Source organism: Canis lupus, chromosome 31 (assembly GCF_011100685.1).
Source record: "Canis lupus familiaris isolate Mischka breed German Shepherd chromosome 31, alternate assembly UU_Cfam_GSD_1.0, whole genome shotgun sequence".
Lineage (NCBI taxonomy): Eukaryota > Metazoa > Chordata > Mammalia > Carnivora > Canidae > Canis > Canis lupus.
In genome coordinates, this window is record NC_049252.1 from 10,582,549 (window position 1) to 10,607,098 (window position 24,550).

A 24,550-nucleotide genomic window follows, 5' to 3' on the forward strand; every position below is an offset into this window, starting at 1 on the left:
TGACTTTACCCTGGTAAGTCACTAGAAATGGCTGAACAATTAACATATAGTTCATTAAATGAGTAAGATCAGGCCCTTGAGTAAATCCCAGGGCACTGAAAGTAGTGGTTGAGATGTGCAGGTGCGTCTACTTATAGCTAGTGTGGATTATGAAAATTATCCTACTTTTCTCTTATTCATCCTGATTACACATAAACAATCACTCTCGTTCTTCATTTGTTTTTTATTTGCCAAAAATAAAATAACTCGTAGATCTATGGCAGGAAAGATTCATGTATGGTTTCAGGTTTAAACCATAAGATACTATTTGAGAATTAAATGTAAAGAAGAAATATAGATGAAATACTTAAAATGGCTAACTAACAAAGATGGTCCTCAATATTTCTCTGATCACAGAGTCTTGGATAGTGCTACATTTATCACTATTAGTTCCCAAATGAATTAATTTTGTTTTATGGTAAATTAATAAAAGTAACTTTTTGGCATATAATTGAGGTTTGTCAGCAATAATATTTTTAAATAATAATTATATTTAGAATTCTAAACTTGGAGTAAAAATAAGCACAAAATAATGTTTAAACAGCCTAAGTTTTATGGCAAAGGCCTTATGTGATTGATAACATAATCATGGCAAATATAAGTAGTGTTCTTCTAAATACTTTGTTTTATCTTCAAAATATGAAGTTAAATAATTATTATAAAGCTAAACCTTATGTGCATTCCTTCTTGTCTCTTCTTTCTTTCTTTCCTGCTTTTAAAAGTAGTTGAAGCTGCTTACCCATATGGAGCAGTAAAAATACATAGAATATTCCTTACCACTTTGAATCTGGATGTTCTTTGAAAAACTCATGGACTTCTCTTTCTTTGATCAAATCAAATGGAGTGAAACATGCACCCTCAAGACAGTTTTTAGGTAGGAAAAGATCAAATAAAAGCAATTACACTATAATTTGGCTGGTAAGCCTTGAAATAAGGAGCCTATTGAGAAGCGCTTTCATACTCCAACTCCTGCATAAGTAGCCCAATTTTTATGTTTAAATTAATATAATCATACTGAAGTACCTACTAAAATTCACACTAGCTATAATTGATCCTAAAATTCTACCTGCAGGAATAAAATGTCTCTTAATTCAAAATGTAATATAGCATTTGAATGAAAAATGAATTAGATTAGCCCTGCTTGAAATAATCTGGGTATGTATAGCTGGATATTCCTTATAGCTCTTAAAATTTCATTCTATACCTATAAACAAGTTTGTCTATCTACGATGGGCCAGCCTAACCAATACTAGTGACAAAAATATCAGTGACCCCTATTTGATAATCTGGAATAATATAGAAAGTTCGGTGTAATAAGTCTGGTTATATTACCTTAGTGATCTGATCTCTACCCTTAAGCAACCTAGACTATGGTAGACCATAGAAGATTAACTCAAGATTTATGTGTCAGAGAATATGTGCTCTGCCTAGTGAGAGCAGTGGTACTCAATGCATGGTCCACGGACCAACGATTGTCCACAAATTGTTTGTTACCAGTTCACAGTGTGTTAGGCACAAAACTTGAGAGTAGGCATTGATAGCAATTTAATAGTTATTTGCTGCTGCTGATTCTAACAATAATTGAAGAACTGGGGGGCTCCTGACTGGCTCAGTTGGTAGAGCATGCAACTCTTGATCTTGGGTCATGAGTTTGAGCCCCATACTGGGTGTAGAGATTACTTAAAAATAAATAAATAGTCAAATGTTTAAGGATATCTGCATCTGCAGCAGATTGATCACAAAAAAATAATTTATATGGCTTTGCCTTTTTAATTATCTATACTTCATTTGATTGTACTATACAAAATATTGGGCCAAAACAAAATGTAAAAAGAAAAACAAATTCACAAAAAATGGTGTGGATGATATGCTTGCCTATACTTTTGGATATATATTTTAAAATGAAAAGAAAAAGCACAGGGTAGAACTAGCATATTCTCCAGGGAAAATAAACTTCATTCTTGACATTTTTAATGACAGCTCAATTGCTCAATAATTTAAATTCTGATTTTCTTCCATTCCAACAGTGCTTTCAATTTAGCTATGCTAAATCTATTAGTTAGACAAGTATCATATTGTGCATTATTAAAATTTGTCTTGACCTTCAAAAACTGCAAGGTAGTTCACATTGTTATTTGCCATTTCTAGTTATTTTAGTGCAAGTCTATTCTTAGGTTGTTTTTACAACACGGATGGAAAACAGTATTTCAGAAGTTTAGATCATTATAAAGATTGATTTTAATTGTTTATGTTTATATATACATACACACATTTTTGATAATCTATTTAGCTAATTGTTAAGAAAGAAAACATTTTGGGGGGCTGCAGATATCAAAGTGAAACACAAATCACTATCAAAGGATAGACAAACTGCTTTTTGTGTATGGCAAATTGCTGCTCATATGTGAAGACCTGCATGTACCTACACACATACAGTGACAAAATTTTTTGATGAATGTCAAAATAGAGGCACACACTGGGAGTAAGAAATGCTATGATGTCAAGTTGAGTTTCTGGCAATTCTACCTTAGAGACATAATGGATGAGAAAAAATGGAACATGGCATATGAAATACAGAGACTAAGAGATTCTTGTGATTAGTTCTGTGATGTCTGTGGAATAATTTTCCTATTCATCAAGATAAAGTGAAGGAAGTTTGGTACCTTAACTGATATTCTGGAGCAAAACGATTGAAGTGAGAAATTATTCAATCTCCTTTCTTTCATACAGTGAGGAATATTTTACTGAAAATATAAATCAAGAAAAATATCCTTAATATTATAAAACAACAATCAAATTTGTAAACTCAAGAAACTGCAGATGTGTAGCCATCAAATAAAACATATTGTGAATGACAGAGTTCCTCTATTTGTCTTAAGCATTTACATTTTTTTAAATCCATGACCCAGATCCTATTAAATAAGTGAGCCCATTCTGGAGAAGGATTCTATTCAACTCAGTAGAATGACAAGTAGTAGATTACTGCACCAGGGGACTGCACTGGGCCCTTGGGAAATGTGCTCTCACCTGGAAACATGCATTCTTTTGTACTAGAAACATTTACATTTCATGACAGAATTTCTTAAGTCTCATCAGGATTATTTTCATTTTGAGAACAAAAATCTTGTTAAACATTAAGAAAAGACAATTTAGTAAAAGGTAATTTAACTATATTCTTCAAGTATAGATTGAAATATCCTGAAGTTTTGTGTTCTTCTTGCTTGAAACATTGCTTGGTGGAGGTAGGTATTTTCTTTACAGGCATAACATGCATTATTATAATACTTATATATAATAATATATTTAACTTCAGATATTTAACAGCTCAACAAACCTTTACTGAGTACCCACTTATACTGTAGACAAACAGAAGCCCAACAGTTACCCATGGCATTCACAGTCATAGAGGGAAAAATATATATAAAATGCCTCTTACAAGACAACAGATTAAGTTCTGCAGTAGAATGTATGATGTATACAGATGCAGTGATCTATGGGGGATGAAGATGAAGGAGAGCAACTCAACCTGATTTAAAACAACAACAACAAAACTGGGAAAGTAATATCTGAGCTGAATCTTGAAGAACATTAAAAAAAAAACTAGCAAAAAACTAATAGGAAAGTAATGTCTGAGCTGGATTTTGAAGGACATAAAAGGGGAGGAAAAAATTTCATGATCTTTTGACATAGCATGTACAAACCCACAAAGACAAATAAATGAACAGCAACCTCAAGAGATTGCAAATAATTTGATGTGGCTGCAAGACAAAGTACAAAGACTGTTGGGAGTGAAGTTTATATAATTAGGCTGATGTTCATTACTGAGTACAATTTTTGCCCTTTCTAACAAAATTGCAAATATTATAGTGTGGGATAGGTTAAGGAAGAATTTGAGATGAGAGTTTCAATGATAAGGTGTGTGTTCTAGAAAGTTGAATCTATCAGCAATGTGGAGACCAAATTTTATAGCATTTGCCTTTTTGGAATGATGACATTAAACTAGGTCAGTGACAATGGCAATGGAGAAGAGGAAAAATATGGGAAACTATTAAAATTATAATTTATAAGATAATAGATATTGGAGACCACTCATTAAATCACCAAAAAGATAAACATATCAAATGATGGGTTTGTTAATTAACTAGGTGAGGGGAGTCTTTAAACACATATACAAAGTATGTGTATAATCACCATGATATACACTTTAAACGTGTTACAATTTTATGTGTCAATTATAATTCAATAAAGTTGAAATTAGAAAAGCGAAAACACTATTCTCCTCTTCTATGTCAATTTTTAGATGAAAACCAGGCCACCTAGAATAGACATCATTCCCAAGCTTTCTCTGTGGTTGCATTTAACCACATGACTACATTCTGGCTAATGGGATATAAGAGAAAGTCAGGGAATAATTCCTACCTACAGGATGGAAAGCTTGCTTGTTTTGTTTGTTTGTTTGTTTGTTAAATCTCTTCCTTTTAATTGCTGCCGAAACTACAAGCATGATTGCTGAACTCATCTGCTTCCTTGAAGTCTCTTTTTTAGGAAGAGGAAACAGTGACTGACAAGAATCGAGTTTCTGGAGATATAAAAAACAAATTAATGATAATACTTAAGCCATTTCTACTCAAGGTCTATGTTTCACTTGTAATAAAACTTCCTAATGATAATACCAATTAGAAGTGGAGGCAAGGAGAAAAAGCAAGTAGGGATTTCTAGCTTCGATGATTACCAACCTTAATAAGTGAGCTAAAATTCATATTCCGAGGGAAGATACTGACATTGGATTTAGGAATTTTGGCTTAAAAATACCATAGTGATTTTAAAAGGTAGTGGTTTAGTAAGTGGTAACCAGACTAAGTCACCAATCTGGAATTCATGGGAACGGCTGAAAATAAAGATTTGAGTTGTATAAAAAATATGTGCAGTGGACATGTAGCCTTGACAATAGATATTACGGCTTTGGAGACCACTCAGAGGACATAAGAGAGCTGAGAGAAGAGCTGTAGGGAGATCCAATGTGTAGGTTCTGAATGAAAGAAGAGAGGCAGAGCAAGAGGAAAATAAGCAATAGTGATGATGGTGGTGCTGGTGGTCCTGGCAGTAGTAACAATAGTAGTAATCAAATTGTTTCCTAGGTCATTACTAGATGTTGGGCACTGCCATGAGCACCTTACATGTATTAACACTTTCAATACTCAAAACAACCCTATTAGGTAGTACCTAAAATCACAAGTTAAATACTATTGTTACCCTCATTTTAAAGGAAACAGGCACAAAGAAGTTAGGTGAATTGCCCAGTATTAGTCGGTGGTGGGATCCATTAGCCTGGCTCTGGTGCCCTTCCTCTTGACTCTTCTGTCCTACTTTCTCAAGGCAGATGGAGATGTCCAAAGGGTTTTGAAGAAACTCTTAGTGCTATCATGGCGGAGAAAGGGTGAGGATTCAAAAATGATGAAGTTGTTGGCTCTTACTAATATTATAGAGAAGTCAGGGGAAGAGGGAAAGAAAGGACTCAATTTGAAATTTTGGAAGTCACCAGTAATTTGGTCGAGAACTCTGTTAGTGGAATGATGGGTCAAAGTTTGATATGGATGGGCTGATGAGAAAGTTCATGCCTTCCTTTCATCAGACACACATTAATTAAGTGCTGTTTTAAAAAAGTAAATGAGGCAATGGAGAGAAAGGGCACACCATTCATCCATGCATTAAAAGTGAGGGGCTGTGAGAAAAAAAAGATAGGGACAAAGACATTTAAAAAGTTTGTTGTTAGATCACAGAGACTTAAGTATGATTTATCATACGTAGTAAAGAAGTCATTATACTGAAAACATGGAAGAAAGATGGAAAACTAATGGGCCAAGTTGTAAGAAAAGAGGCCAGACGATGGCGTCAATGGGTTATGTGTCAGGATTAGCCTGAGGCACGTGAATGTGAATTTCCTCATGTTACAGGAGTAGTACAAAATAAAGACTACCCCAAAGTAATGCATTCTTACATATGTTCTGAGAACAAAGAAAAGGAACAAAACCAAAAAAGACCCAGAGGACAGCATGCACCATAAAAATAGTATGGGGATAATTATCATTAAGCTTGGTTTTAAGCATTAGCTTGGCCACAAATTCATGGACAGAACTCTTGTTTAGAATTCTGATCCCTCAATTTTCTTATTTGTGAGTGGCCCTACTGAAATAATATTTTTGCATAAAAATGGCAATAAAAAGCCTCTGAGAAAAGAATATGCTCCGTGTATTTATTATCATCAAGGGAAACATGAAGACATGGCGTTGTGAGAAAAATACCAGGTGTCAGTCAGCTATGCCACATCCATGCAGTGTCCTTGAAAGCAAATCATGCAGCCACATGGGATCTTTATCACTTCTTTCATAAAATAAGGATAATTGTCCTTAGATCAAACACTTGCTTGAGGATCAAACTAAAGGACTCACACAATTTTTTTTTTTTTATAATATAAATCACTACACAAAGGCAAGCAATTCTTTTGGGAATCATGAAATAGCATTTGTAACACAAGATAATAACAGCACAACAAATGATGGATAGCATTTATGTCCAAATATCTCAGTGGTGGTCAGAGGTAGACTTGCCACAGATGTCACATCTGGTTTCCTTCTTGTTCTGATGAGTCACACTTAATTTTAAACAGCAAGGGAGTTCTGTGAACAAAGGAAGTGGTCTAGGGAATCATGACACTGCTGGACAGAGAATGGTTAACTTCCATATGCTATCCCACAGAACAAGGAGAAGATGCGTGGCCACCACTGGTGGGGGAGGGAAAAGATGTTGCCTGAGATTGTTTCTGCCTAGTTATGGGAAATCTTTGTGCTTTCCCCATGTGGTCTCTGCCACATCCTCATGGACCCCCATGGTGAGGCTCTCGGGAGAGATGAATAGAAACAGGCCAGGGCAGGAAGGCAGACAGAATGTAGGAGAGGAAGTGGTGAGGTACCAGCGACAAGGAGGAGGGAAAGATTGGGGTAGGAGGGGAGGAAGCAGAGCTCTGGGGAGGCAGGAATCATCAGACGGTACTGCTGTACACACTCTACCTGAGCTGGGATATGGAGGGGTGAGCCCAGAGCAGAACAGTAGAAACGTCACTCAGCAAAATAGTCCATGTGGACTATTCACAATGACATTTCACTTCTGTATGTGTCTAAAACTTCAGAATATCTAATATTCAAGACTTAAAAATCTATTGCACACAAAGACTTAAAAGTTTTGTATATTCACTATCTTGATAATAATGACCTTTCCCCCTTTGAAAGCCATGTATTCTTTGGCCAGAATTTCTTTTCTCTCTGCTATCACGGGCCTTTATCACTTGACCTCTCTTTGCTCTTACCTCACAAAGCAGATGCTCATTGCTCATGGAGTCAACCCGTTTTTATGCAACTGATGCCCAAATTCAAAATTTGGAACTCAGAACCTCATTCACACCATGGAATCTTGTTTTTAATGGCCTATATATTTTCCTTGATTTTTACTGACCTCTACCTATACCCGTTTTTTCCAAAAATCCCATCATGCTTCATGAGACAAATGCCTCTCCTTTCCTCACTCCAATTACACTGACACTGTGCTTTTTATCTTCAGGAGAGAAATTGTGGGATTATCAAGGCCTGCATTCAACATTCTTCTCACTGCTTAACAACATTAACACCATACATACGTGGGCTCTTTCTTATTCCACATATGAGCTACTGTAACAGCTTAAATGCATTCTCTTTTTTTCCTTAATCATTGTTTGCGTTGTGTCACCTTCCCATTCTAAACACTGTAATAGTTCTTAGCAGGTCTTCTACAACTTTACTTTCGATATCAAATCTTCTCATTACTCATGACATGGTTGGAAATTAATTTTTTTTATTTGCTCATGAGAGACACACAGAGAGAGGCAGAGACACAGGCAGAGGGAGAAGCAGGCTCCACTCAGGGAGCCCAACGTGGGACCTAAAACTGGGACCCCAGGATCACACTCTGAGCCAAAGGCAGATGCTCAACCACTGAGCCACCCAGGCGCCCAGGAAATTAATGTTTTAAAAAAGTATTTACTAAAAAAAAAAAAAAAAAAAAAAAAAAAGTATTTCCTGAGTTTCTGTTCCCTGTTGGCACTCTGATAAGGGAAATAAGTGGCACAGTCCTGTTCTCTCCAGGAGTTTAAGATCTACATTGATGTAGATGAACAGTGCAGCTCGTGCTATGCTAGAAGTATGCAAATAGTATAATGGGAATCTTGAGAATGAGGACTTAATAGAAACTTGGGCCACAAAGGAAAATTTTCAAAAGAAGTGGAAGAATGAGCTGAGTCCTAAAAGACAAATAGGAATTATTGGTGGGAAAGATAAGAGATGAAGATATTTTAGGCATGAGGATCAGTAGCTTGAGGATACATGGATATTTTTAAGGAACACTAAATTGCTTTTTTTATGGTTCAAGTAAAATGTATAGCTATAAAACAAAAGAAGTAGGCTGGGGTCAAATTATGAGCGACCTTGTGGACAAGTCTAAGAAATATTCATTTTATGCTGAAAGCAATGGGAAGCTGTCAGAAGATTTTAGTTAAGATAATGAGTTTTGTGGTCATATTTGTGTTTTGGAAAATGCCTAGCAACAGAGTTGAAACCCTCAGAAGGAATGATACTGAAGTAGAGAAAATAAGTTTAGAAGTTTGGGTCTCTCACAAAGTCTTGGGAAAACTTACCACTAACAACCCCCACTACCACCACCACAGGGAGAAAAAAACACTTGTTCACAATCAATGCGGAAACCCAATGGGCCAACAAAATTATTTTTGGTAGTGAAGATGGATTAAAATAAAAAAAAACATTTCAAAATATGTGTCTACTTTGCAAAACATAGAAATCAGCATTTCATAAGTGAGTAAAAATAAATCCTTTGAATTCAGTAACAGGCTAGGGAAATGCCCTCTAATTCCCATGGTTTTCTCTTCTAATCTGTTAGATATTTTTCTTTTCTATTTTATTTATAGATAATTAAGAATAGAGATTCATTAATTTACTGTTACGTTATACTCAGCTTTTCAATAAAAAAATGGAGCTGGGGATTGCAGATTCTACTTCATAAGAGGATTTTAAAAATAAATTCTTAGTTTTTAACTCCTTGCATATAATATAAACCACATGTAAACAACACTATGCAGAACCAAGATTAAAGAAAATACTTGCTATGTTGAATTGCTGAATGTGTATGTTGTTCTGAACACTCCTTCCCTATTTAATTTCTGCAATCTGTCTGCCAGTACAGGCTTCTTAATCATTTGCTGTACTGTGTTTTCATCTAGAAGACTTCTGTGTATTTTATAGAAGACCAATAGATAGCCAGCACCATATTTAAATATAGTGTGGTAGATCAGTATCATCATTTTCTAAAAACTTGTTAGAAATAAAAAAATATTGAGCCCAACCCAATTCTTAGAGAATAAGAATCTCAAGGGTTATGGCTCAGAAACCTGAATTTTAGCAAGCTTTCCAGATAAGTCTTATGTATCTTTAATTTAAGAAGAACTGTGGTAAAGGATCAATACAAAAGCAGAATAATCTAAAGGAAGTTAATTAAAATATTAAGTTTGCTGCTGTGAATGTCTCAAGTTTTAACAGATAATCACAAATATCCACTAAAATTGTACCAAATCTGTATCGGCTCTGGTTGAACCAACTGTGTCTTCTTATTCATGTGACAATGATCTACAGGAAATATACCCCACTAAGTTTACGTTACCTACTCATGAGACTCCTACGTCAACAGAGATCTGATGAGCTCGTACAACAGGGGATACTAGTGCATTCAATAGAGTGTACATTCGGGATAAGAAATGGAAGGTCCTCAGAACGGACGTATTTTTTAATGTAAATTACCCAATAAAACACAAAAGTATAGTATTTTCAGTGAGTGTGAGAATAATTGTTAGTCACATTTTTTATCTTGGTTATATCAAATATTCTTATTTTATAAATTACTTGTTTGATACTGGCGATTACAATAACTTAACCAGTGGTGTAATGTGCAGAAACCGATTAGAATGCATTACGAATTAAGAAACAAAGCATTTCTTTTTCTTGATGGAAATCAAATAAAAATGTCAAACTGCTGCAATCAGACATCCTAGATATGAATATTCATTGGCAACTGTTCATGGCAGATTTATGAATTCTTTCACCTGCTGTTAGGAGGAAAAAGGAAAACATTAAATTGTCAAATAAAGCTATTAACATAAGCTAAGAGAAAAAATATATACACAGATGGATGCTGATCTTGGAATTATGCAATCTTATAAAAAAAAGACCTATTTCTTTTATATTGTGAAAACATTACTTTTATGCATGCAGATTGCAAAGGTCTGAGATTTGAACTCCGTATCCATGAGCAGCCCCCTGTCCTATGGCTCATGGAGGACAGTGAAACCAACATCTATCACCTTGTCATGGGAAAGCCACATGTAAAGATACTCATTAACAATCTAAGTCATACTTAGAACGTCTGCCTCATTCCTTTAGCAACATCTATATCAACAGCCCCACACACTGAACTATTTTGCCCTCAAGAAAAGCTTTTGATTAAATTAGAGGATATAATTTAAATGGATGATAACAAACTACTTCAGTGGATTTGTTTGCAAGGTTTAGTAATGAGAAACCATATAAAATGTTTGTTTAGGCATGTTGGGTTACTTATTTAACCATGTGTGAATTTCAGTTAATTTGTGGAACACGGTTCTCATGAGCATTTTTAGTGCTTCCTGATTGTTACCAGGGTTGGAATTCTACAAAAACATAACATTTCCTGGAGCACTTCAGCATTTTCATTTATAGGCAAGGAAAGGAGGCACAGAAGCAATAAAAACTACACTTCAAATATTTCATTATTTTTTCATATACAATTTGATTCTTGTTTGGTTCAGATATTTTTTGGCTTATCTTTTAGACTCCTTTCAGGTTATTATCTCTGACATAGTCTTTTAAATAGCTATATAATTTTTTCCCCTTTTAGTTTATAGTTTAAATAAATACATATTTAACACTAATGGGCTCTTTCATGTTAATTGAATAAAATAGTAATGGAACTCTTAGGCCAAGAAGACTTGGGTTGTATTACACCCAATAATCATAAGATTTCAAACAAATATTTAGCAAAGCAATCATGGCATTTTTTCTACAAGACAAGCATTTGAAGAGAATTGCAGAGATCTGAACGTTACTTTTCCTCAACTATGCCAGCAAGTTAAACTAGAAGTCATCTGAATGTATTCCCAACACATTGATTTGGTTGACAAAACCAAAGTAAATGGTGTTGAATCCTTAAAAGTTTGCATTATCACATTTATACATTGTTGGTGGAAGTGTAAATTAATGTTGTCTATGGAGAAGAATTTGCTAACATTTGCTATGGGGGATAATTCATCCAACATATAAAAATTAAATATGCATACACTATTTATGCCAGCAATTCCATTTCAAGGAATTGAACATATAAAAGTTTTCTACATTCAGAAGTATTCATTGCATCATAGTTTGCAGCAGCAAATGATTGAAAGCAATCTAAATGTCTATTAATAGGAGACAGATTAAATAAATCATCGTTAACTCACACAATGGATTATTTGAAGACATTAGAAGAATAAGGTAGTTCTAAATGTACTAATATGGACTGATCTTTAACGTGTATTTTTAAATTAAAACAGTAAGCTACAAAATGTGTACAATATACTCTAATTTTAATGTAAGATACAGAGAGAGATTTGAATCTATTTTTCTGTTTATCCATTTATCTGTGCATCTGTCTGGGATATGCAAGAGACTCAAAGCAATGATTGTCTCTACTCAGTGAGTGGGGTAGGAATACACATACTTTTCATTCTAAATCTTTTTGCATTTTAAAAATATTTATGATGTGAATGTACTCAGTACATTATGATATTTATGATGTGAATGTACTAAGTAAATTTAAGAAATAAAAATTTAATTGTAAATGATTCATTTATAAAAGTATGCCACAACATGAAAAGGTATGGATTAGGGTAGTCATAGAATAAACAACCATATCCTAAAGATTAAAACATTGTGCATTAGGAACAGTTAGGGATATCCTTCCTGTGGCCTTTTCTTATTTATTTTTTTATCCAATCAGTAATACTTCTATCTTAAAATTTTACAGATGATGCTACACTTTTAGATTTGATTATGTTATAGGTCTTCTCCTCCCAAGATTGCACACATGCAAACAGCCACAAATTTGCAATAAATTCAGGGGACTTATTTATTGTATCCATTCCAATGCTATCCATGGATCCCTAATGCTCCATGAATCTTGAGACAACAAGCCTTTATTTAAATAATGACATAAGTATAGAAACTAAGTATCATTCATTTTCATTCTCAAATCATATATGAAAAATGACTCATATCACTTTGAGTAAGACCTCAAAAATAATTTACATGTGTTAAATTGAAATTTGTGATTATAATCTAAGCCCAACTAACTTCTGAAAAACAATACATTTACAGTCCCAAATGGCCATCTTACCAACATTTTTTTAGTCATTTTGTATTTTGGCAGCATTTTCATCATCACTGAAAAACTAAAAAATACAAGCCTGAGAGAGGGAAAAATACCTCAATAATAAGAAATTGTTATTATAGCCCAAGAGTTAAAGAATAACAATATAGAGATTGTGTGGTTTTAAAAAGATTGCTTGATACTAGTTTAAAGGGTGTGAGGCCTGATGTTATTTTAAGATATAAATTTCTCTCTCTCTCTTACATATATGTATATATATCCAGAAATAAACCTAAAAGAGTAGTCACTAAGCTAGTATGTCTTTGAATGCACATGATTCCTTAACAATTACTCTAAATTGTTTAAATAACATATTTCCCGGGAAACATCTGATATTGTTTTTATGTACATGTATATGGACTTTCTTTTAGTATTATATTTACAATAATCAATACATTTTTAAAATAATAATAGTGAGTACAACATCACTGCTAAGTACACAGGTAAAGCACATAGAGGATGTATTTACTAATGAAATTTTGTAGTTACTACAACATAATGAAAGATATTTAATCACATCGTATATATGTTATTCTTAATACAGTATCACTATTCTTTCAGATTGGGGCTTTGAATATGGAGGTTTCCATTAGTTATTTTTATGGGTTTGTTTGAGCTTCTCATTTTCTCTTAAAACATTTGAAAAGTAGCATAACATCTCTTTCCTGTGACCTCTTCTGACAAATTAAATATTCAACAACCCTGAAGCATTCATTACCCTTGAGATGACATCATGATCTCAACAACACTCCTTTAGGCAAATCAACATAATTACCACACATCTAGAACATACAGAGATTCTTCTTAGACAAGGCAGTAAGAGCCTCTGCTATTAAGAGGTCAAAATTAGGTTTAAATGGCACAGGTCGTAGATTCAGCACTTTACTTAATATCTGGGTAATAAATATAGGTTCCCCTTAATTAATAAATGCAGAAAGACAAAGCTATGAAATCTACATTTATAGAATATTATGGGAAAGAATATTCTATAACATCAGTTTTGGATATCAAAGCATTGACCAAAATACCTTTCCCCCTCAGTTTTTTAAAGGAACAAAGGTAGCTGATATATAAACTGAAGCACCTCCTAATTAGTGTCCCATTTAAGGAGACAAAGGGATATGTTCACTCACTGTTGATGGAGTTTTATTGGCTTATCTGATTATACAGCTAGACATCTTAACTCAGGTCTTATTTGTAGTGGATCCAGATATCCTAATGATACCCTAATGAGTATCTGAAAACAACAATAAGAACAGCAGCAGTATTCACAAACAAACCCTTATACAGAATTTGTTATGTGCCAAGAACTATTCTACTTGTGTTTTTAGATTTTTTAGTTTATTTATTTCCTTACAGCGACTTCATGATGGGGGTAATATAATAATTATTTTTCAAATAAGCTTTATTTATTTATTTAATTGTATTTTTTTAAATGATTTTATTTATTTATTCACGAGAGACAGAGAAAGAGAGAGGCAGAGACACAGGCAGAGAGAGAAGCAGGCTCCATGCAGGGAGCCTGATGTAGGACTTGATCCCCGTCTCCAGGATCATGGCCCGGACTGCAGGTGGCGCTAAACCGCTGCGCCACCAGGGCTGCCCAGATTTATTTATTTTGAGAGAGAAAGAGAAAATGAGTGAGTGAGAGGAGAGGCAAAGGGAGAAGGAGAGAGAATTTCAAGCAGACTCCCTGCTGGGCATCTCAATACCCTGAGATCCTGACCAGAGCTGAAATTGAGAATCAGTTTCACTGAGGTGAGGAGGAATTTACTTATCTTCTCAAGGTCACAGAGCTTGTGGGGAATTTAAATCCAAACAAAGGAAATTTAAAGCTCTTTTAAATATAGTGATTATAAGACTATATTTAAAGTGGTGTTATTTGACTATTTTATGATTTTACTCTACAGTTTTTCTTTCTATTAATTTAAGTCTAATCAATATCTCAACTTCCTTGACCTGTTTCTATTTAAATGCTTCTAAGGTCTTTAACAGTCAGCTCTTCTGACTAATTTTCAGATTTCCTATCTACCATGAAGCCTTCCCTGAAAACTTATTTATAAGTGACTTTAAAGTATGTGACTGAAAATACTCACTTGATATCATTTATGCCCAATTACATATTCACATATTACTGAAATTTTTAGGTATTATTTCTTCGTCAGGGTTAGTTGTCTAATTTAATTTTTTTTTATCATTCCAAGCAGCTCTATCCAGTATAATTTTCTTCATGATGGGAATATTCTATAATTGTACCAGGCAATACAGTCTGCACTAAATACATGATGGCTATTGAACACTTGATGTGGCTAGAGAGATGGACAATTTAATTTTTATTTTATTGAATTTTAATTAATTTAAATTTAAAGTTAGTCACATGTGGCTAGTAGCTGCTTATTAATAATGTACATCTATAGTGATATATGAAGAGTACATATTTAATAAATTCTGTGGAATAAATGAATAAGTGAATGAATGCATACACAAAACTTTTCAGGTACTTAAGAAATAACCATCTGCACCTAAATTTTCATTTTCAAAAGTATGCAGACCATTTATGGGAGCAAGCCTTCTAGAGATTTATAATAGTAGAATCATAAAGTTGGCTTAGAAAATCTAGGGCAGCCCGGGTGGCTCAGCGGTTCAGTGCCATCTTCAGCCCAGGGCATGATCCTGGAGACCTGGGATCGAGTCCCACATCTGGCTCCCGGTGCATGGAGCCTGCTTCTCCCTCTTCCTCTCTCTCTCTCTCTCTCTCTCTCTCATGAATAAATAAATAAAATCTAAAAAAAAAAAAAAAAATCTAGATCACTCAGCCATCCAAACCCTTATTTGATAGATAATAGACAAGGTAAGACAAGTTTCCTTTTTTCAGAGCTAGATTGTGAAGAATCAAGGACTGGAGCTCAGGTACTTTTGTTCTTTGGGCAGTAATATTTGCCATAATTAAAATTTTATGAGTAATTAACCTCTGTATATAATCTCCCCATGAGGTTGTAAGCTTAGTCTATTGTTCTGTTTTGGAGTTGCCTGGGTGTAGGGAGACCCTGAGGCAAGGATTAGAATACAGGTGGTTTACTTGCAAGGTATGAAGCAAGAATACCAGTAGAAAAGTGATATAGGGAAGGTTGGGCAGCAATGAAAATTATCAAGACAGATACTATGGGAACTAGAGCTTGGATCCATGAGGAAAATTCTGGATATAGTTTAAAATGAATACTTCAGGGACGCCTAGGTGGTTTAGTGGTTGAGCATCTATCTGCCTTCGGCTCAGGGCATAATTCTGGAGTACTGGGATCAAGTCCCACATCGGGCTCCCTGCATGGAGCCTACTTCTCCCTCTGCCTATGTCTCTGCCTCTTTGTCTTTCTGTCTCCATGAATAAATAAATAAAATGCATATTTTAGAGTTATCCCAGTTTGGCAAAGGGAGGTGCCAAATGAGGCAGTATTTGTCTACTCTCATCAATCAAAACTCCCAGCTTTTGGAAATCAGTAGAGTTCAGTGATGAAGCAAGGCCAAAGACATATTAATGGGACATCTCCAGTTTGTGTTCTGCTGTTCACTTGATTTTTAGTGCAGATCCAAACTATAGTAATTGTTCAATTAATAAGATTATATATAGTTCTTTTCATCATAAATCATGGAATCTTAATATGACCTTTTGAAGATAAAAATACTTGTGTCTCAGGAGCTAACATAGTGTCTAGCACAAAATAAGTGATTTACAAATAAGTTAAGTTAGCCTTAATTTAATCTTGTCAACATAATAGACAAAAGAACAACAAAATATTTGATACTTTACTGTTTCTCAGCAGTAAATACTAAGTGATTGTCAACTATCTGTTTCTAAATAATTGTAAATCAACTAATTATTCCTCACCACAATGCTGTGTTAGATATACCATTTATTACCATATTATACTACAATAAAACATAAATAGGGTTTTATGTGTTTTCTTTTGAAAAAATATATAAATTATTATATTTTCAAAATAGTATTTATAATTTAATGCATTATTTTTTTCCTAACATGTGAGCTCTTTTATATTGGAAACATTTTTGGTTTTGGAAGCTGGAGATGGAAGCCTAAGGATTTTGATTTCTCTTACACATTACTGTGTTTAACATTAGCTGCAAAATTAGTTGTTTTCTGAAGTATACAATACAGATGTGGCCATGAAAGAAAGAGTTTAGGAGAATATATAAAGTTGGAAAAAAATATATACTACTACTCTTGTTTATTTTTCCAAAGAAGAGATTCCAAGACACTTGCTATCACCATCTATAATACACACTGAGCTCCTTGATATAGTAGATGTGATTCTTACTATATTTCCTTGACTTTATTTCATTTTTTGAAGAAAATCTTTTTATTAATCACAACATGAAACTGACATGACACTCCATTAGGATTAAGCCAGCATAAATAATGCTGTTACAGAATTATACTCTTCACATCCACTTCAGAAGAAAATATTACCTTACTGGAGCCTTCTAAAAGGTTTTTATGGAATTATTTCAGTAAACCTTTCCTCTTTCAAAAGTAAATAGCAATATATATTCTCAAACTATGCTACAAAACAGTTAGTAAGGTTACCTTAAAATCTGTAATAATAACTGGCAGGAGTAGGATTATTCTGATTCGATTCTTCAGAAGCACTGGCCTCGAGTAACATCTGTCAGAAACATGATGTTGTTGGTTGAGCACTTCTGGTTGTTTGCAATCTTTGGGTAACTCTTCTTCTCCACTTTATGTCCAACCTTGGTATCACAGTGACTCTCATCAAGCTCAAGAATATCTGCCTTTGTAGAATGGCCAAATAATAGCTTCTAGGCCTCTACACTCCCTGAAGAAGAGATACCCACCTTCATTCCAGCCTCTGTTCCATTTCCTGCCTGCTGGAGCTACATTTTCAACGAACTCCGCTTCATGTGCCCAGCTGTGCTGCTCTCCACAGGTGGCCCGGCAGCTGTTTCAGTGCAGCGGTCTCTCAGTCTGGAGACATCGGTCAGCACACGTTGTCTACCATGGCCTGGATTATCTGCTGCAGGTCATCTCCTCCATTCCCAGATGCAGCAGACATGACAAAATGGAAACTATTGATATGCTTCTAATTAAAACTAAAATAGTTATATACATGGGGCAGTGGTTTCTGAAGCTTGTACTAACATAGCTTGTTTACCTGATTGTGCACATCCCTCCTCGTGACCACGTTCAGTGAAGAGATTTCAGGTTGGTAACTTGAAATTCATCATGGTGGGATTATTCACACCACAGAAATCATTAGTGTCACAAATCAAGTTGCCCCCTCTCCATCCGTCATTAAACGTTTAACAGCACCGTTTCTGGGTATGCCACTATACAGCAAAGACTGTGAAGCCTCTCAGAACTCATAACTAATTTAATTCAACATCAGATTTATTCATAGAAGCACTTCACCTGTGCAATATATAATAACTAGGTGACCAAAGTGTTTTGTCTGAAACCACAACAACAAAAACACCCATATGAATCCAAAGATGAAGTATTGCTATGTTTAATGCAGGCTCTATGCTCTCACAGCATGAGAAAGTAATGATGTAGATTGGTAGTGTCCAAAATATTGCAACTAAATCTTTTTTTTTCCCTTTCATTCTAGGACCATCACAAAGTTTACAACTTTTATTTTGTTAATCAAATAACTAAAAAAAAATCTTGGTATCTCTCATCTTAATTTCATGACCAAAAGAACATTTGATACTAAAAAACACAAAATAAAAATAAAAATACAATTCTTCCTAGAAAAGAAAAATATGCATTCTTATACTACCATTTACTATGTATTAGTACAAGCTTTGGATGGGTACTTTGGAACCTGCACACGCTAATTATATTAATTTTTCATAACAACAAGTCATTGAAAGAATAAGATTCTGAAGAAAAAACAAATATCAATCTCTGAATCATGTTCAGAGCATTTCAGTTGGCAGGCAGAATGCCCAGTTGCACTGACAAAGGCCACGAGTGTCTATAGCTCTCTTAGCTGAGGATGATTTTTCAGATTATCTAAATTTCTGGCTTCCTTCCCTAAGCTCATTCAAGTACATTTCTTATGAGAAAACATTTTTTTTTTCCGTATTACTTTTATACACAGAATATATGGCAATCTCCAAACACAAGTATGTAGTCTCCTTATCAGTTATATTTCATTACAATTAATAGTCACTTTGATTAATCTCTTAGCTTCATGTACATTTCACTGAGTGTGATACTTTCTGTGATTTGGTAACATGCAGTTTCAGAATGAGCAAAATGAGAACCCCATCTAGAGACAAGGTAAATTGACTCAAGCCTGGCCTGATCAACCTGTTCTGGTAGCTGGTCTGACACATCCTGGGGTCAACACTGCCCTGTGGCCTTCAAATTATGATAAATATTATTTCAATGTCTTAAAAAATGTTCATTTATTTCCAAGTGAGACCATTATTGCTTATGCAATTACTTCTAGAAAACTATTGTCAATGTATTTAAATGTTATTTTTCTACTTATGAATATGTAACAGGAACAGTGTGTTTGTGACTTCTAATAAAAAAAAGATACATGAGAAAAAAACCAAACTCTTGTACAGTAGTAAATCAACTAAGTAGACACAAACAAGTGTGCACTTGGCATATTTAACAAAGCAGACCAATAGCTCTAAATTAACACTGAATTTGCTTCTGTAAAGGAGAATTATTATTGACATTTCCAGCTTGCGGGGCCACTGCGAGTGAATAAGTTGATTGTTGTTCAATTATTTAATTAAGTTCCAGGAAAGATGTGAATCACAAGGTCTACCAGCATTAGCACTAAATTATAGAAACAGACCAGTATTGGTCAAAAACCCAACTGCAATGATCACTGAGAATATGTTATAGATTGACTGTCTTTGTCGGCTAGTGTATTGACAAGGGAACATGTAGAAAACTAATTTTGAAGTTTTGAATTATAATGACTTCAAAAGGAATAAGGAACCATGACTAGTTCAGTGAGCTTAAGCACGTAGGCGACTTTAACTTGTATGACCTCAGAAGAGCCACTAAATAGGTACAAACATAAAGAACAAAAAGTATTCCCAAACCACTTTTGCCCCAGATAACATAATGAGTATTGAGAATAATAAGGTGCCAGCATTAATAGTAAATCCTGGTTTTGATTTCCATAGTCTCAGTTACCTGCAGTCAGCTGTGGTCTGGAAGCATATGATCTTCCCCCTGGAGGAGAGGTCCATGTAGGTCAATAGTAGCTTAACCCTATGTCACAATGCCTGTATTCACCTCACTTCATCTCATCATGCAGGCATTTTATCATCTCACATCATCAAAACAAGAGTGAGTACATTACAAGAAGATATTTTGAGAGACCTCATTCATACAACTTTTATTACAGTATATCGTTATAATTGCTCTATGTTACTATTAGTTACTGCTCTTAATTTACTGTGCCTGATTAGAAATGAAGCTTTATCATAAATCTATATACATATACAGGGAATGTACAGGGCTTCATACTAACTGCAGTTTCAAGCATCCACTGGAGTCTTGGAAAAAATCCCCGTGGGTAAGGGGGAACTACAGTATTGCCTCTTCAGACTATCAATTGGAAATACAAAAATGGAAACAAGAAATTCATTCATTTCTCAGGTTTTTAGATTTCTAAACATGCTAAGATGTTTACCATATGTACATTATGAACATAATCCAGCTAGTACAAATGGTAAGAATGTCTGCATGGTGAAATTTGGACAGAATATCATATTCATTGCAATAAGCTATAAGCAATATGTAAAATATTTCTTTCAGGGACCAATATATGTGCAAAGAATAAATATTCTGTTAATTACCAGTATGAAAGAATAACTACTTTGTTAATTCCCAGTAAGATACATATGTGTATCTGGTATCTAAATCTGTGTCTGTATCTATGTCTATATATCTTTATGATCAATTGCATCTATCATAGAATGACAGATGTGACCAATTAAGGGAAAGCAATAGATCCAATACAGTTTTATTTCTTAATGGTTTTAGTTCCACACCACATGTCAAAAGTCATCACTACATTGGGATATATTGCCTTGATTCAACTACCATTAGGTTACAGCACCGATCTATAGGATTATAGACAATGCCTTGTATTTGATTGCCCATTGCCAAGTTCAGGTGACATAAGTCATGTTCCACATTGGTTTATTCCAGACCTACTGTTAAGAATTTTAATTAGTGATTCTGATGACTGAACCATGAACATGATCATTAGTTTTGCAGATAAGTTATGAAGAGTGACATCTCCAGCACTTCAGAGGAAAAGAGTGAGAATATAAAATAACCTTAAGAATTCTACAAGTTTTCAGAATTAATTATGATAAAATTCAAGAGGAACACATAAATGTCATTGTATTATTTGAAAAAAAAAGTAGGGGAATATAAAAGTGAAGAAATACTGTTTGTGTATAAACATGTTTGAAGAAAGTCTGAAGCACCATAGAGAAAGGAGCTGAAAAGTCAAATATGGGCACACAATGTACTTTAAAATTTAGAGGGAAACTTAACTACTTGAATGTGGTAATAATAGTACAATGCTGTGGACAAAGGATTTGGAACAGGAGACCTGGGATTGAATCCAAGTTCCATGCTTACTAACCTCGAGATCTTGGACAAAGCCATTCTATATCTCTGAATCTCATTTGAAAAATGGAGATGTTAATAATATCTAGTTAAACTCATTAAAAATAATTGGGATAATTTATGTAAAAATATAGAGTAAGTTTTAAATCACTATATACTACTGTTGATTTTTGGAAATAATTTTTATAAAGGTAACAGTCCCTCAAATTACAGATATTTTATTCACATTGTATAGAGTTTTCAGAACCTTTAAACATTTTGAGATTTTTAGATAACATACTCTATCAGAAGGGCTTAAATGCCATTTTTAAAATTTCTTAACCATAAGCTCATTTCTAGAACACCAATGAAAAGTAGGCATTTTCAATTGCTAAATAACCCCAACGTTGGATTTTGTTAACTATGGTATTGGAGTTTTAAGTCTTGTTTTAAGCCAAGGTTATTAGGTTCTGGCAGGCTATGAAATCTTTGATTTGTTAAGTTTTTTAAAAATAGATGACTACATTTTCATCAGTCTGAGAATCAGAGAATGTTTGTATAGGTCCAGACGACGAAGGGTTTGGATATTGTATATAAGGTCTTTCAGGGATACCGGGGAGGCATAGGCAATTAAGAGTCTGACTCTTGGTTTCAGCTTGGGTCATGATCTTGCGGTCATTAGATGGAGCCCCACATCAGGCTCCACACTCAGTTTGGAGTCTGATTGAGATTCTCTCTCTCCCTCTCCCCCTGCCTCTTTTGCTCCAGGTCCCTATCTCTTTCTCTCTCTCACTTTCAAATAAATAAATAAATTTTATAAAGAAAAATATTTCAGAGGGCCTTCGTGGTTTAATAGTATTTTTTTCCTCTGCTTCTCTTCCTTCTTCTTTTCCCTCTTCTCCTTATTCTTTCCTCCCTTCCTCCTTTCCTCTTCTTCTTCTTCTCCTCTTCCTCCTTCTCCTTCAATTTGCTATCCCTAATTCATTGCTTTCACTAGCCTAAAGCCTCTACTCTGTTGATTTCTTTCAAGTGAAGTAAACACATCTTATATTGCTAATGTATAAAGACTTAAGTTTAAAAAAAAAAAAAGACTTAAGTTTTTATGTCTCCTTTAGTCTTAGCAAAAGAAGGAGACAATGGTGGAAATGACAAACTTCTAGATTGAAAGGTGAGAAAGGAAACTAGAATTCTATACAAATCGATGTCAACTTCTGCTTTCCAGAGACACAGATGGCTTTAGGTATATAGCTGTATGCATATTATAAGGCACAAAAAATGGAACTCCAAAATCTTATTTGGGATAAAATACTTATGGAACAAATGGGATCCAGGAATAAGGTTCAGAGGAAAACTCCTGAGGAAAAGGCAAAAACTTAACCATGTAATCTTAAATTCGGTAATTTAAGCATTTTTCTTTAAAAAAATCTAAAAAAAAACTGTTCATATTTTCACTTACTACTTCTCCACTATCTGAACCCCACAACCTTGATGTGAAAAATCATTTCTTCTGATAAAATAGTTTAATTTGCATATGTCATTTACCACATATGCAGATCTTTCTATATATTCCGATTTATTGGCATGAAAATTTCACTGATCCAGAAGAATTTATATTAAAATTGCTTGGTAATATGAAATCTGTTCAGGAAGATTAGAAAACCATATTATATTCCCAAAAGATTATAGTAACATTTATAACAGTTGCATCCAAACTAACTCATGCTTACTCAATTCTGAACAATGTTACATGAAGCATTTTAACCCCAAATAAGCATGCTATTTATACAACTAATGTAAGTGTTGGGGAAACAAACAAACAAACAAAGATGCCAAAATCCCTTAGCAACAAGGAGCCACAGTACTTGTAAGGAAACTAACTTCACCAAGTCAATAAAATAACCTAAATCCATTAAATTTATAACTTCTAGACTTAGTAGATGATACGATTCAATAATACTACTATATTTTCTGCACCTGAAAGGATATCAGGTTTTTTTGTTTTTCTTCTTTTTTCTCCTGCAGTCAAACTTGCTTCAAGATTAGGGTATGCTGAATATTCCTATTCTCATTATACATCAAAATTATGTCCAACAAAATCATAGATTTTTATTGCTTGTAGTTTCTAGAACAATGTTTCTAAGATATTAGTGTCCAGACAATTCAACTGGGGATCTTGGAAAAATGCAGGTTTTAATTCAGCAGATCTGGAGTGTGGCCCTATATTTTGCATTTCTAATAAGCCACCAGATGATGTTTATTCTGCTTTCAAGTAGCAGCAAGGTCTTAGACACATGAAGAAGATATAGTTCACCAAACCTTTAAACCATCACAAAAGTTTTGATTTAAAAATCTTGCAAATCTGATGAGTTCAGTAGGAATACAAATATAATGTAGTGGGAATTATAACTGTGTCCTCAAGAAGTAGCTAAGGAAACTGAACTAAGGAAAATGTTACTAACCACAGAGGTCAATGCCCCTGCATTCCTGTCAAGAGGAAGTAATGCTTTAAATTTCTCGTTAAAACTCATAAAATATTTACTACAGCAACAATATAATGCACTATGGATGCCCTGGTACTCTATTTGGAGTCATATGGTACCTCTCAAAGCTTCTTCTGGAAGCAGATTCTGAATAAAACCTGGTATTAGTAAATACTACGTATTTTAAAAAATATTACATTAAAAATCATCAAGGACAAAATTGTGAGCAAAGGCTGTAATTGATGGCATTTAAGAAACAAATATAACTAATTATAAGATACTTCTGTATGTCAAGTGAAAATGCTATAAAGGTTGACTCACCTTCTGCTTGCTAGATTAGGAGTAGACAATGTTATCTATTTTGTTACCTTTAAATCTATGGAAAGAATAGACAGGTGGAATGAGCATTGGGTTGGGGAAGGAGAAGCTCTGAAGTAAAATTACCTCTTGGGATCAAAACCTCCATGGCCTCTGTCCTTGAGCAGCCAGATGCAGATAATAACTCACTCATATAGAACTGAAACAATGAAATGAGACCATGCAGAGAAGATCCTTAGCATGGTGCCCGTGGTTAGCAACTATAAAATTACCAGCTTCAATTATTAGCGTTCTTTTTAAAAAAATGTTATTTTATTTAAATTCAATTAATTAACATATACTCTATCATTAGTTTTAGAAGAAGAATTCGTTATTCATCCGTTGCATATAACATCTGGTGCTTATTATATCACGTGCCCTCACTTAATGCCCATCACCCAGTTACAAGTATTCTTAGCAATCGAAATTTCTGTGAAAATTACATAAACAA

At 34.2% G+C, this 24,550-nt stretch overlaps 1 protein-coding gene and 1 long non-coding RNA gene across 17 annotated transcripts in view; both read right to left on the reverse strand.

Annotated features, from left to right (window-relative positions):
• LOC102153311 overlaps window positions 1–19,886 on the reverse strand; it is a 118,544-nt gene extending 98,658 nt beyond the window's left edge. Inside the window, exons 1-3 of one of the 2 annotated variants that reach the window (XR_005382114.1) lie at window positions 19,832–19,882; window positions 17,503–17,695; window positions 17,234–17,312 (exon numbers count right to left, since the gene is read on the reverse strand). This is a non-coding gene — a long non-coding RNA (uncharacterized LOC102153311). Of the gene's footprint in view, window positions 1–17,233; window positions 17,313–17,502; window positions 17,734–19,831 lie in introns of both variants that reach the window. The other variant, XR_005382113.1, reaches the window with a different exon arrangement.
• The window catches only part of ROBO2 (roundabout guidance receptor 2), a 1,638,467-nt gene that overhangs the window by 742,330 nt on the left and 871,587 nt on the right, over window positions 1–24,550 (reverse strand). The window lies entirely within an intron of this gene.